Genomic DNA, 15,992 nt, shown 5'->3' on the forward strand with positions numbered 1-15,992 from the left:
TTTTTTTCTGGGGATGGGGGAGCAAACATTGTGGAAAGCTGTTACAATAAAATGTTGTATTACCACAATGCATTTCACTGCCAAATCTTGAACGCAGGACTCTGTGCACTACAGTCAGAGGAACATACCACTATGCCATTGCCAAATCAGCAATTTCCTGAAAGACAGGAAGACTGAAACTTAAATGGCTATCATTTAGTGAATTCAGTTCTCACTTCTCACCATAGCTCTAGTCTCAGACTCTTAGCACAAAAACCTGGACAAAGCCAATAATGGGGGAATACAGACCCAAAATACGGACAAATTTCAAATACTGATCTTATAAACTTAGGAAATTGCTAGAATAAAAGGTTTTGTGTTACCATTTAGTTTCTGAAATATATGAAGTCTGAAATTCAAATGCTTGTCATTTTTAGTGAATTTAATCCTTCAGTGATTTGCCACAATCCTGAAAACCACAGATTTTTTTGAGGAATAGATCAAAAATATGAGGCTTTAATTCACAAGTGGTGGTGGCTAGGGACAAACCACAGATTTTATGAGGAACAGATCAAAAATATGAGGCTTTAATTCACAAGTGGTGGTTGCTAGGGACAAACTACAGATTTTATGAGGAACAGATCAAAAATATGAGGATTTAATTTGCAAGTGGTGGTGGCTAGGAACAAACCGCAGATATTATGAGGAACAGATCAAAACTATGAGGCTTTAATTCACAAGTGGCGGTTGCTAGGGACTTTAATCTCTTTTTACCCTGTACCCAATGTACAGGGTTTGAGCCTGAGTACCTCTAGCCACTAGGTGTATTACACTGGGGGCATTTTCACACACACACATGATCCATTTTAAATTAATCCTACAGCCAAAATACTCGCTTGAATAACTGTTTCCCGCTGCTCGCACTCACAGATCAGACCAAGGAAATGCATTCAAAATGAGCCAGCCAACTGGAAATGTGTGCAGTGGAGCCCTTGAGCTCAATTCTGATAGGCTGGTAGCCCTGACGTTGCTGACATCATCATGCATGTGATGGTGTCAGCTCGGAAATGAAGGGGTGCCACTTGGGAATAATGATACCCCCACTATTTGAACCCCAAAACTCAGTAAAAACTGAGTAATTCAGTACGCTTGGGAGGTATGGTCAGACATGACTTAACTCATTAGCATTTAATTTCATTACTTGAGTAGGCGGTAGAATAACAATACATGGAAAGTCTAAGTTAATCTTGCATGTTTAGGCATACAGCCACAAATAACTGTACAGTTTCCCACCACATACTTGTCTTCATTTACCAGTTCTCTGCAAGGAAGGTTTATAGACTACTAAATATAGGGGAAGATGTTTTGGCATGAATGTTGCTTGTGGTAGAATCTGGATCTTTAAGGGATTTTCTTCAGTAAGCCTTATGACAGGAACTTGTGGCCTATGACAGAGGAATAAAGGAAGGAGGAGATGTAGAGTTTGTTGAAGTCAGCTAGGTGAGATAATCAGTAAATAAAGTATGGTGCTTTGTTTATAGAGCTGACAAAAATATTTGATCTTATAGGCCACGCTGTTCTTAGAAATAGGCATCCATGCATCAGCTCAAATGCCTCCAAACAGTTCTAAGATTTTTCTCTGTGAGACATAACATAGTTATCCTGTCTTGCTCCCTTTCTCAACCGTATCCCACAGATCTCTGTACTTACCTTGTCTGCTGCTTTTACATGTTGATGATCTGGGAAAATTCACATCACATTGCTTCATTTCCCTGCACCACAGAGTTGTTCAAATCAAAAACACGTTACTTACTCATCAGACACAAAACGTGACATCCCCTTTGATTAGCTGCTGGCACACGGCCTGCTGCAAGTCGCAGGCGGACTGTGACCATAAATAAATGTTTTGATTTTTAAGCTCTTCAGTAAAGTGTTAAAAGTGACAGTAAAGAGATAATAGGAACACTTGCAGCCTGAATTGGAATACAGAAGCCAGTACATGAAATAGTGTTTAATACCAAAATTAAAAAAAAAAAACAGTTTATTGATTTTTAAACTCCTCTGACTACATCCAAGTCACTGCAACAGGCAATAAGGTTTTGCTGCTTTATCTCACAACACTCACATCATCATGTGCACAGGTGTGCGTGATGGTGTCAGCAGTATCTAAAAATGTAAATAAAACAAAAAATCAGAATTTGAAGGGGCCACTCAAGAATTCGCGGCACCCTATTATTTTTCCTCCCAAAATGTGAAACACTGAGGAATTTGCTACAGTTGAGAGGTATGTCCAGGGCATACATGGCAGAGTTGTCAGTATCCTGTTCATGCCCTGTCCATGACTGCTAGCTTTAGTAGTAGTTGCACTGGATGTACTATGACCCTGACTAGATGCTGGTTTGCCAAGTGACCCAGAGCTATAATCTGCTAAGAGATGTGCAAGCATGACGATAGCCATGACCACAGAGTTGGCCACTCCTGGGAGTAGACACCACCACAAAATACGTTGCTGTCCAAGTGCTAAAATTGTGGGAGTGGGATCTCTCTCATCTACGGCCATGTTGGCTAAGATTTATGGATGTAGCAGATGACTGGCTCCAACGATAGCCCCTTCCTCCTAGCAAGTGAGCCAGAGAAGACATTGGATATTCTAGTGTCTGACAGAGGCTATCCAAGGAATCATACATATGGACATGCACTGACATAGGTCAGCATGTACACCCTGGATCACTCTATCTCCATTGTGGCTGTGGTGGAACTAGTCTTTGCCATTATGATGACCCTGCACATATGTTTGATTATGGCTGCTGACACACCACCCTCAGGTGGATAGCAGTAACCATATCTCCAGTGTGCACGATTACCCACCACCCTGTGTAGACCTCTTTGCTCATGAGTGTTGGGGATAGATTCAGACATTTGTCTATGGAGGGCCAGCACTCTTTCTTGATTGTGTCCCCATCAACCTGCCCTCTCATTGATATCTGGGTAATTCTGATATCCACCTGCATAGCAACTGTGCCCATGCTATGTGATGGGCATATGATGGTCATTTGCCCTGTGTCCAGCACACAGTATGTACCCCTTGACTGTGCTAGCTCATCCCTGCCATCATTATCAGAGGCTACATGTCCTCTAACATTAGGTGGAGGTAGTTTCATAGTGCTGCTGCCAAATAAAGAGTTATCTGTGATTACAGCAAAACACAAAATATCCAGTGTAAGTATGACTCAGTGCCAAACATGTACCTGATATATTTATAACTATAAACAATATAAAAGCTGATATCCATGACCATACTTTGTTCAACTGGTGGTGGTTGTTGAATCCCCAGTACACCTTTATACTGTAAGTCAGGCAAATTTAATGAACAAGACTACATACATGGGGCATGCACAGTGGATACTCTTTCATATATATATATATATATATATATATATATATATATATATATATGTGTGTGTGTGTGTGTGTGTGTGTGTGTGTGTGTGTGTGTGTGTGAGTGCATAGGTCAGTATTATTTAATTGAACAACTAAACTTTATGTATGTATGTGTGTGTGCGCGCGCACATACACATAGGTCAGTGCTATTTAACTGAACAACTAAACTTTCAAATGACAAAAGATCAATCTAAAAAAATATATATATATATATATATATATATATATGACCAAACACATGAAAAAAATAAAACCTATTTTATGGAGGAGTCCAAGCCACCTGCAAACTCCTTACAAATTATATGTTCAAACTCCAAGATGGCACAACAACAGAAAAAGGGAAAAGTCCCACTCCTTGCTGTACTGTGACCTACCACAAACAGATGACATAATTCTTTGATCCTATAAGTAACTAAGTAATCAATATCTTATGCCAGGAGGAAAATATTTTGACATGCCAAACATTCGGCAAAAATGAATGACTCCCATATATATATATATATATATATATATATATATATATATATATATATATATATATATATATACATACATACACACACATATAAACATATATATATATATATATATATATATATATATATAGATATGTTATAGCTTCCAGTACAGCAGACTGTGGAGAGAGTTGTTTAATAAAAGAGTTTTATTTTTATCACTTTGTGGATTTTATACATGTTTGGATATATTAGCAATTGTTTGCATGGACTTGAGTTGTCTTTGATTGTGTGAAAAAGAGAGCAAAGCTTTATGGTATAAGGTGAGAGGCATAAGGGAGCTATGATCAAGTATTGCTTCACAGGATGAGTAGTAGATAACAAAAAATATCCTCCGAAAAATGATATAGACAAACACAGCAAAATAATTCCAGAATTCATGGAACTGCACTGGGACAATTAATATGACAGAGCAGCATAAAAATACACAGAAGTTATTTATTAAATAAAATAGGCAGCTTCTCTCAAAGATAGGGAAATGATAAATTGTAAGAATTAAAATTATCAGATAAAATAGCATAAAGATCTTTGCAGTCTGTCAACAAGGAAAACATATGGCAAAAGTCTGTTGTCAGCTTAGGGTACATACACCTGAAATCTGTGCATTGAAGTAGTGAGTTTTAAACAGAAGAGTAATGTAAAATTCTGTAAACTCAAAACAATGATAATTGCGGAGTAGACTGTAAATTGCCCTAAAGTGAAAAAGTCAAGTGCAACAAAATACACAAAAAGGAATTGTTACTTCTTGTGAAAATATTTGAGTTTTGCACAAAAGCTATTTTATTACTTTTCTTCAATTCTTCAAATAATGTCAACCTCAAAGATGAATACAATTAGAATAAGGGAGTTCAGATGGGTCTTATGTCCTATATAAAGCCTAATTTCAGAAAATATACATTCATCATCTTCTGGTTGCAGCTTTGGTCGTGTGAGGCAAAAGTTTTTCTATATTTGGGAGACCACATAAATGAGTAATATATAAAGAGGTTTAAAGAAAAAAAGACAACAGGGCTAGATTTAGAAAATGTTCCCACATTGTTGTATACAAATCTATATGACAAGTGGCCATGCACAGCGTCTGTGCTATTCTGAAAAACAAGCTCTGTGACATGGCCAGGCCAAGCAGTACAGCTGGGACTGGTATATGCTAATAGCCATATAATGACATGGCAATCAGCAACTTTATTAAAATGAGAACCCCCATGTGTGTTAATGGGGTAAAACAAGATGGTGCAGCAATTTGGAAATGTATTAACACCATGCAACGGGGTTGCTCATACAGTATATTTGAACTCTGTCGAATGTTTAGGTTTAGGCTGAGGGAATCTAAGTAATGCTAGGGGTTGCCACTGCTTTAGTAAATGTGTTTGTGCAAGAAACTCTTATTACCACTGGCATGTCCTGTGATGCCAGTTCATCCAACTGTGCTTAACATTCCACGGACTCTACAGTATAGATACTGTGGACTGGTTCCATGTAGATTGGAATACCACCCATGAAGATGTGGATCTGTGTCAGCCTCATCTGCTGCCCAATGGGAATCATGGCATACTTATCCCAGAGGAAACTGAGTATGTTTGATTTATGTATATTAGCTACAGGGAGCTTTCAGTGATCTGCTAGGGACACAATGGGGGCATCCCAGGTATCTGCCTTGAGAATCCATAAGTTTCTTGATGCCATGCTTCAGCATGAGCAGGAGCATATGTAGTTCTCACTTACCACAGAACAGAGAGTGCAACACCATGCAGGAATTCTAGGCTATAACCCATTTCACTGATATACTGAGAGCCATAGACTTTACCCACATGAAACTAAAGGCACCACCTGGTCATTTGGGAATGAGGTATGTAAACCACAATGGATATAATTCCATCAACTGCCAGGTGGTCAGTAATATAACAGACAGATATATCTGCCAGAGATTGCCGCTATTCTGGAATAAACTTCCAAATCACATGAAGCAGAGCTCCTCACTGACCCTATTCAAGTGCAACCTGGACAAATGGATGGGAGACTGCAAATTCACCCCACAGGTGGCAGCCATGTCCCTCATGGACAGGAGCAGTCAGTATTTATCATAGACTCACTCTGTGAATTACATCCATCTAACCAAGGAAAATTGAGGCAACTCAGGATTAATATCACTAGGCTTGTACACGCTCTAAGGCCACTAGCCTAGTAACCTCCTATGAACCTATGTATCCACAGGGTATCATGTACAATGTGTGCGCAGGCTACCCAGGCAGTTATCATGACTCTCACATATCACACACCTGTAACCTGTACCAAAATTTTGTGAGAGGTAACTTCCCACAGGGGCATCTTGTTGACAATGCCAAATATGCACTGGAGCCCTGGTTCATGGTAACTAAGAAATGCACAAAATCAAACAGACCACTGGTACAAGCATGCCCAGTCACAAACAAGAAACATTATTGAGAATGCACATGGGCTGCTGAAGGCTATCTGGATTTATCGAGTGCTGATCTGCAGTGTGACCCTACAACATGTGCAGAGATATTGTTAGTGTGTGAAGTATTGCATAACATCATATTTAGGAAATGGTTACAGCAGGGTGGGCACTTGCTGGAGAAGCTGTCATCAGCAAAACAGGCAGTGGAGGCTGAATCAGATTAGGAATTACTAGAGAAGCCAGCAAGAGGGAATGATCATGCTAAATGCAGGCAACTGCAGTATGCCATAGCACTGGCAAAGAGGCAGCGGATTACACATGCATACCTTCAGAAGGTAGCATACAAGAGTAAAGCAGGTACACTACAGTAAAAGTGATGCATGTAAAACAAACACCATTGTGTTCTTATATATACATACACTGTCCACACTGCACATTAGACATAGGCAACCCACATAACAATGTACAAAAGGCAGGGCACAGTTGTCATTTGCACTGGTGGGGAAGGGAACACGGGTGTGTGTCTTTCACAAGAAAGTGTGTGAATGCTGAGGAGTATGAAAAAAACTGCTTTTCTGTCAGTTTTTGGAGTGGAGAAGAAAGGCCTTTAATGTAACCTTGTTGAGAAGGGCTGTTGTCAGTTGATGTCTGTGATGTACTGGGGACTGTGGTAGTGTGAGTGTAGGTCTACCAGGAGTTGCACTGGATGTACTACAACCCTAGCTAGATGCTGGTGTGCTGTGTGACCCTGAGGGATGTATATTATAAGATATGCCACTGTGGTGACAACCATGATCACAGGGATATCCTGTCTCAGTGTGAACAACTCCAAAACAGATGTGGCTGTGGAAGTGCTACCATTACCTGAAGCAGGATTTGGGTCATCCATTGGCACATTAGCTACCATCTGTGGTTGTAGCAGTTGACCAGCCCCATTAGCCCTGACAGGTGAGCCAGAAAAATCATTGCACATTGTAGTGTGAGACTGAGTCTATCCAGGCAATCACATATATGGAGCAAACACTCCCCATAAGTCATCATGCATACCCTTCATCACCCTCAGTATCTCAAGCATGGCTGTGATGGTACTAGCCTATTCCTTCACTATGGCCCTTCACATACACTGGGTTGCAGTGACTGACATACAAATTTTAGGGAATGGTAGTAACCACATCTCCACTGAACACCACTACCCATCCTCTGTATGGATCTCTCTGTCTATGACTGCTATGGGAAGGTTCTTACATCTGTGTACTGGGGCTAGCACATTTCCCTGACTGACAGTGTCAATGTTCACCTGTCCTCCCTCTGAGTTGTGGGTAGCCTGGTTATCCACAGGCATAGAGGCTGCATCCATGGGCTTTGCTGGGGATGCAGTGGGCACATTCCCTGTGTCAAACACACAAACTCTGTACGCTTTGTCTGTACCAGCTCATACCTGCCATCATTATCAGAGGTTACAGATCCTTCAATTTCAAGCAGGGCTCCACAGTGCTGGTTCTGGACAAAGAATCACCTGTGAAAACACCAAAGCACAATATCCAGCATACATATGACATCACTAGAAATATACAGGCAATTGAGTTTTACAAGTATAAATATGGTAAAAACTAGCACTTTATTTGCATACCTCATGCAGGTGTCTGTGAATATTGAGCCCCTGGTGTACCTGTATACAGTACGTCAGGCAGCTTTAATGTGCTTGACTACGGGGTGCAGGTATTGATATTCAGAAATAGATCTACATACCTGGAGCATTGTTTCTGTGGCATGTCCATCTCTGCCCCAACATATAACACCACATTGTGGTAATTTGTAGCTGTACCACTCCCTCTGAGACAGGCCAATAACTTCTTTGTCTCCATAACATTTGTGACACTCAGTGCCCCCCAGCTATTGCCCTACCTTCCTGTGTCAGGAGTTGTGCTTTTTGTTGGACACCCTGTGTTAAATAACTTGCCCTGTGACATTTGTAACCACTGTTTTGCTCATCAACTACATTGTTTGTCACAATATCATCGAATGAGTGGTCCTGGTAGGCGGGGTCAGCTGCATGCACGGAATGAGTTATTATCTAAAGAGATGGAGGCCTTAAATGTAGATGTCTACTGGTCTACTTTTCTAAAGGAAAAGCCAATGTCAAAGGGCTCTGGCTGACTAAGGTTGCAGATGACTGAATCTCAAAAAGACTTTCTGCAGGAAGGTTTGAACTAAACAACTTGTGCCAAAACTTAACCTAAATGCCAAAAAATGCATTATTGTATCCTTTGAGAAGTCATCTACCCCTGGGAACTATCACATTGACAATACGCCTCTAAGAGCTGATCGAGTTGTTCAGGATTTGGGAACGCACATGGACAGTGACTTAACATTTGACCAACATGTGCCCATTGTCATAAGTAAGTCCTTTTATATTGTTTAGCTTATAAATAAAGGATCTGTGTCAATATATAGAGATGTCATTGTCCCCCTTTACTCAGCTCTCTTTAGGCCAATCATTCAGTATAATGCCCCCTTTGGCATGTATCTATCCAGACACATGCAGCAACTGGAATGCCCACAGAGATAACTTACTAATAGGATACAAGGCCTAAACAGCTTGTCCTACTAGGAAAGATGCAAAGCCCTGTCATTATACTTGGTATCTTACAGATTGTTAAGAGGTGACCTCTGTCTGGCATACAAGGTTTCCAATGACCCAATACTGATGTATTTAGTGCATATCAGTAAGTCAAATGGTATTAGAAATAGTCAGTCTAGGGATCTAAACCTCTTCTGCAACATCAACAAACCAGTTTGGAGGGACATGTATATCTCACAGGGGATACCACTGCTCTGGAACAGGCTCATAAAACAAAGCTCATCCCTGTCCATATTCAATTACAACTTAGATCTATAGATTGGAAACAGAAAAGTTAGCCCAGAACTGCCCCCTGTACTACTAATGGACAGAGGCAGCTCCTAAATCCTTTATCCAATACAAGTTTTCCCCTCAAATATCTATGGTATGATCCCAATTATTATCATTAAGAGATAATATATAATTATTGACCATGAGACGACTAAGGTCAATATCTAACCAAATGGACTAGGTTAATTCAAGCACCAAAAGGAAAACTGTCAAGGCTTAATGTGGTTCACAAGTGCAGCTAGTCTAGTAAGTCAAAGCAGATTTGCCAGTGTGTTTATGCTTGCCTTGTTTTTTAAACATTACTCTGTTTGTATGGAAAACATTTGAATTACCAACCTTGTTCCTGCATGGTCCTGACAAATCCGAGCACCATTGGTGTTCTCCTCAGCCATATAACATGCTGTTTGTGTGCCTGACAGTTATATAGCAGTATCCACACTCTTTAATTAATGTCAGACACATAGTTTTACTGAGCATGTCCCCCACAAAACAATCCCATACCATTGCAACTAACCAAGGTGACATGACTGTTCTTTTCAGTGTTAATAATAGTTTTGCGACTAAGATATGTACAATGTATACAGCAGTCAAATGTGTTTACTGAATGTGTATCAGATTCATTGTACAAATGTTCTGATCTCTGCTCTGAGTATTTGCTCATGGGTGTGTCTCCCATTAAGCTTAACAATCCAGCAGCCCAACAAATGCTGTAACCTTGCAATCTCTCTCCCTCAACACATCTTTCTCAATGCACTAAGAAGTACTAACAAAAACACATCTTGTTATGGCAGAACATTGAATAGCAGTTAAAAGTAGCCATACTACAAATGAATGGACTTGTGAAAAGTAGTACATGACTTGCAGATGGGAGGTATTGTTCCTGAAATTTACCTTTTGAAGGCTCTGAGCTCTGTCTTCAAAGTTTTCCTCCATAGCTCAATGGCTCATAGGCTCTCTGCCTGCCATCATTCGTACACTTTGCAGATTCACCTGGATGGGTGCAATGATTATGCTAATTATGGCTTACCTCTTTACTGTTTCTGAATAGCTTAATTTAGGAGACAAAAAAATCCTGCTAAGCAACATGCTCAATTGCACTTAATGCTATGCACATTCTGGGTCCCTATGGGCAACACTGCACGTGAATGTCCCAGGCCATGCTTCAATGGGGAATTGTTATTCCACATACAACTATCTGTAAACCGAGTTGTTGTAGCACCTGCTTTCTTTCTAGCATACACAGGGATACAGTATTGCCAGTTTCACATTGTGAAGTGCAATTGTGAGCCACAATAATAATACATAATAATACAGTATCTATATTACTGTAGCCCACCATCCATCATCCAAATGAGGTGCCTGTCAATGCCTGTCAGTGTGCCAAACATTTATTGGACATGTGAGATCTGATTCTGGCATCAATTTTCTGACATTTTTTACTGTGTTTGTTCAAGGTGAGACATTGTAGCTGGGGAAGGAGTGGAAAGTGCTTTTTCAAGTGCAGACGTGGTGTGGTGAGTGGCCCAAAATATTTCTTTACTTTCTCCATAATGATTACAGGCAGAAGCTCCTACAGGAGGGCTATAAAGGGTCTCAGTATAAGACTGAATCCTGGAATAATTTAATCCACACTGTCACCCATACCACTGGTACCCAATGCACGGGAGAAGAATACAGTCACTATTACAGTGACACGACAGACCCCAATCTTGCCCTCCTATGCTGACAGGAGGATGAAGTTAAAGTGGGATCACCATTATGTATTGTATGCATACCTTATCTTACCTGCACATAAAGCCTGCTACTGCACGCCATTAACAAATATTGCACTGTGCTCTTTTTATCTCTATGATCGAGCACCCTTGGGGCTCATGCTTGACATACAAGCACAACCACTTCTTGTAATTCCCTGCAACCATACCACAGTCCTACACACTTTTCCTGCAGTCCTTGCTGTGGCCACAGCCACTGTTTTTAATGAGCTGGTCATTGTGCACACTTGCCTGACCACATTCATTGTTAATGAGCATCAAAGCTTATCGTGGATGCACAGTAAACACAAGGGGGTGGCCTTGATTGCAACTACAATGTTTCTACATCCCAGGGATAATTTGTCATGGCAAGACTGGTATATGTGTGTGAATAAATGAAGAATGATAGAGGGAAGAAGGGTGACGGACTCCAAGAGACCTGCAGAAATATACAGCAGCACAGAGCTTCAGTAGCAGAAGATTTTAGGACAGAAGAGAAAAAATAGCTCATCTAGCTGCATCGTAAAATTCAGATGAATAAGAACTTTTGTTGAAAGTTACTTAATACTAGTTAACTTCCCCCTTACAACAGTGACTTTTAGCTGCTGTATAGCCTTCAAGGCTACCTCTCAATAACAAGTTTAAATTGCTAAACTAAACACAACTTCTTAAAGGTTTAATGACTTAACAGGAAAGGGCAGCAGTTCTTGCAAAAAGTGGACGTTCTGCTCAAATTATTTTTCCTTTAGTGATGTATGTTACTTTAGTTTGAATTACTTCTGCTGAATGTTATGGCAACTGGGCTGCTTATACTTTTTATTTATTTTAGTTATGTTGTTGTTGACTGTGTTAGACCCACTAGGACAGTGTCCTCGTTTCAGAGGAGAGTGGAGATGGTATTCATATATTTTGCATACTCTGGATAGTTTCAACATAACAATGCATAGTCAGAAAGGCAGCCAGCTCTGTCACCACCTGAAATCATCCACCTTTACTGATGTCTTGCATGCAAATTTAAATGGTAAATGTATGCAAAACAGGTGGGTCTCTACTGGTACACCAATCAGATTAAACCATTCAGATTAGAATAATTCCTGTGAAAAGTCAATGAAAAAAAATAATTTCTGTCTGAAACATTTCACCACTCTTATTTTATTTTACAAGTAGGGCTAAATAAACATCAAAAGATTAACAATATAAAGCACTCTTATACATGACAAATTATGTTTTTTTCTGATGTTATGGGGGTCTTTCATCATTGTAAACTTTCTAGCAGGACCAGCTGCATCTGCGGTTACATATCCCTCTTAGTTCCTATCCATACATCTGCCCATTGCCTTCAATCACCCCAGTCTCCTTCCACATCTAATATCAGGGCAATAGAATGTCTGTCTGGCACAGCCACATCATTCTCTCCTTCCCCAACGTAGATGAGCATGTAACTGCCTAATTCTTCCTCTCTCCCTTTGACTGCTCTTCCAACACCAGGGATGTTACCTGAATCTGGATTTTGGACACATAAGAATCATGTCTGCATGAAGAACATGACTTAATCAACTAGGTCTCTTATGTGTCAGCACAGCTCTCCACTGTCACCAATTGTGCAGAATGTCTGTGATTTTACCTCACATTTTTGCCCTTTCCCCTGTAAAATTTTTGATTTTCTTGTAAATTACTGAGGATTTCAATCATTTATAGCAGACATACTTTTTTATTTAGAAAATGCACATCAATGCAAAGCATGTTGTTCTACTAACTGAATTAGAGCAACATTGTCCAACATTCTTCAACAAAAAAGTTGAGAGATATTTGTGTCAGGATATAAAATGTGTTTTAAGGGCTAACTACAAAGAGCAACTGCACATAAAAATGGAGTACAAAAAGCTAGCCAAATGCAGAGTGTGCCAGGAAGATTTATATAGACAATTATAAATGAGAGGTGAATCTTGGCATCCATGTCAGGAACACATAATAAGGGTTATAATCAGAGTCCTGGCCATAAATCCTTATTGTGCATAGAGCTTTACCTGCTCCATGTACTACAAGTTACAGATAAAAAAGAAAGTATAGAACCACAAAGTGTTTTACTAGCTTTAAAAGCTGGTAAAACACTTAACACTGTCAAACAGACATTAGCATACCTGCCAGCTTCTCTGCTTAAGAATTATGGAAAAATACAAAAATAACGGAGGGACAGTTTTTAAATATTGCTTACATTCATTTAAAAATTTAATAGAGCAACTGGTTATGCTTCCACATGCATGTATCTGAACAATAAGTCAGAAACATTAATTAGTGGCATTATTGACCAACTTTCTAATCCTTAGTGATTACCAGAATCAAAGATTTTACAAGGGACATGGCAAAAATATGAATCAAAATCAGGGATTTTCTGCAAAATCAGAAAAAGATGAGAGACACAGCATGCAGAAACAAAGTATCCCTTTGGCAGGACATAAAGCAGCTTTTAAATGTTGTTAGACTCTGTGTTCTGTCACACTTTTGTTTGTAAGTGTTGCAGAGTGAAGTTCTAATATATTTTAAAGGGGTTTACATTGAAAATCTTGAAACTGCATTGGTCGACTGGCATGTAGTCAAATGACAGCTTACAAGTCATCAGAATGTCGAACCAAAATGTATCAACTACACTTCATCAAAAGGGTAGTGTAGTTCGAGTATTTGTGTTCAACATTATGCAGAGAGATTGCGTTTCAGTGAGGAACAGGGAATTAGCCCATATTCTCACTGTAGTGTGATCTTGAAGTTGGCATATTTAATGTGCACAGGGCACGGTGGGTGCAGCCCCCCACATGGGGGGTGCAGAGGGGAGTAGACCCCCTGCAAAATAGTAGAATTACCGTACCATTTACTGTAGAGTGTAATGGTACATTAATGTGTGTAGCAGGAGGTGATTGACGTCACCTCCTGCTATGTTGAATACATCGAACTACGGATGTCGATGTATTCATTTTTGCCTTGATTGTTGTTTCGAAATTCCGAATTTAGCATTTCAGGTTGACATTCTGAATGGTTGACCGAAGCAGATTTGGAATTTCAATAGTAAACCTTTTAAAGGTTATTTTATCTTCTGCCATTGTTCTTTGCTGGCTGGCACTATCCTTAGCTTTAGACATGATCATAAGGGTGCTTAGGGTTGCTTAACAAAATTTTGTGTTACGCACCCCTAAGCATTGTTACAATTGGGTATCATGATAGGGAAGTGCTTAATAATAAGTTTATCTTTTTCTCAATATCTGAGTGTAATTCTGGTGCACCATGCACTACAAATATTTAACGCATTCAGTAGCATACTGCAATAACCCGGAAATCTTCAATTACTTTGACTCACATCAATAACTTTATTTATTTATTTATATTCATCTGGGATCCATGAAACTGGAACTAATTTCTCATGCTGTGAAATATCACAGATTCATTATGTCAAGCCTAGTTTATAAATAGAGATGTACTCAATGTGAAAATGCTGTCAATTGATGCTGTGAAGTCATGGGTGTCTCACCATGATTTTTAAGTAGATCAAGTTTTGAGTTAATGTCATGCTAGAGACAGACTGCAAAAAAAAAATGCTGGCAATCCTTCCAAAATGATAATTTCTCTGTGTGCCACAGAGTTGATGGATCTTGCTTAGACAAACTTACCTTTCCCTACCACTTTTAAGATTCCCTTAATCTTTTCTCATGCATATTTAAACTGCCTGCTACCTTTATCCCGAGAAGCCTGGTCCTTGTATCTATGCAAATTTAGTTTTGAACATTGTTCATAATATTCTAGGCACATGTCACTCATTTTCTAAACGATACCTCTTTTCCATACACAATTTATCCCCTCAGGCTATTCAAAGCAAATTCCATCAAGTTTATAGTCTCCAAACTAGGTATCGTTTGCATATCCTCATGCGGTTTTGTATTGATATACCACACCACCAGGCATGCCCTTTGCTAAATTATCTCTGTAGTACTTACTTTATGTAGTTGAAAAATCCATAAATATGGTTTTAAAATGTGATGTGTGAGACTTACACCTCCAGGCCAGAATTAAAGTGCTCAGTACCTCAAAATACCAGGGTGCCTTTCAGTACTTTGTGTCTCCTGTGTTCCTGTCCCCAAAGGTGCATTCCTTGGCTAGATCAAGAGAAATCCCAAATGGCCTTTAAGGTTACCAACAGAGCCACTGACAGGATATTCTTCAGTGCAGAAGTAATTGTGAGGTACACAGCAGTATGACAACATAAACTGTACACAATTCCAAAATAATGTATGGATATTTCCTTTACTTAACTAATGTACCATAGTCTTTGAGTGAAATCCTGCAGAGATTATTTTGTCATTCATGGACTATCCCTATGGTTCTGTTGCCCTTGATGGGAACATGGAATGAATATATCTCCTCTCCTGCCTACATGGTTTAACACATGAGTCAGGGTCTACTGTAAGCAGCCAAGAGGAATCAATGAAATCTGTTACTATAATTTCCACCCTAACACTATGTTCTCTCTTCTTTTCTTTTCAAAGTCTGTTGAAAATGTGTGCATCTACTAGTCCGGCAGTTTAATGAAGAGGATTAAGACTATTATTAACTATTGACTATTGATTATTGACTCCTAGCTAATTGTCTTCATCCTGTAATTCTGGGTTTGATTTCTTCATTCTGTATCTGCTTACGTGTTTTACCCTGAGCAAGTCATATAATCATACAGTGCTGCCATGTCAGCTCTGAAAACAAGCATTTGTACCTACTGCATTCAGCTGATTAACAGTTAAATAAAATAAGTGCATACATATATCATATCTCACTTTGACAGATGCAAGATTTCACTCCCAGTTGCAGACATTACTAGAGTGTTAAAACACAATTTTTGCTGTAAGTAAGGTACTTCAGACACAGGTAGTAATTTAATGAGTGCTTTAATTCCATCAAAATGAGACTACAACATTGTATTAGGGAACTATGATAGAGTG

The 15,992-nt window shown here is 39.4% G+C and overlaps 1 protein-coding gene across 1 annotated transcript in view; it reads right to left on the minus strand.

The window, feature by feature from the left end:
• The window catches only part of CAMK4 (calcium/calmodulin dependent protein kinase IV), a 1,096,576-nt gene that overhangs the window by 261,096 nt on the left and 819,488 nt on the right, over positions 1-15,992 (minus strand). The gene's annotated exons all lie outside the window — the stretch shown is intronic.

This window comes from Protopterus annectens, chromosome 2.part2 (genome assembly GCF_019279795.1).
Source record: "Protopterus annectens isolate FY-2018-M chromosome 2.part2, PAN1.0, whole genome shotgun sequence".
NCBI lineage: Eukaryota > Metazoa > Chordata > Ceratodontiformes > Protopteridae > Protopterus > Protopterus annectens.